The 382-nt window shown below is 50.5% G+C and overlaps 1 protein-coding gene across 1 annotated transcript in view; it reads left to right on the forward strand.

The window, feature by feature from the left end:
• LOC119594179 (restin homolog) overlaps positions 1-382 on the forward strand; it is a gene marked incomplete at its 3' end in the record, with an annotated part of 178,844 nt that overhangs the window by 148,707 nt on the left and 29,755 nt on the right.

The following is a 382-nucleotide window of genomic DNA, read 5'->3' on the forward strand; positions in this document are numbered from 1 at the left end:
TATATATGTAGACATATACTCGTATGTTTGTGACTGCGTAATTTCGGCAAGTGTTTGGGCTCATCTCCATTTGAAGTCCGCTTTAATTTGTTTTATGTATCCTCGACTTGGTCCTTAATCTTGTTTACTGCCCCCCCCCCACCCGCCCTCCGTCCCTTTGAATGTTCAGGTTTATTCTCACACTAACATGTGTTCGGAAGGGGTGTGCGCAGAGGTAAAGTGGGTGGGTAGCCGGGCAGTGCCAGTAGACGGGTGGCACCCTGCGGTAGTGCCAGGGAGCGTGGGCAGCGAGCGAGGTGGTTGGTAGGGGGAGGGGACTGGATGGTTAGGTTTTGAAAAGAAATGGGTTGCAGTTTAAAGATGAAAATTAGTGGGGGGGGTA

The sequence above is a fragment of the Penaeus monodon genome, chromosome 33 (assembly GCF_015228065.2).
Source record: "Penaeus monodon isolate SGIC_2016 chromosome 33, NSTDA_Pmon_1, whole genome shotgun sequence".
Classification (NCBI taxonomy): domain Eukaryota; kingdom Metazoa; phylum Arthropoda; class Malacostraca; order Decapoda; family Penaeidae; genus Penaeus; species Penaeus monodon.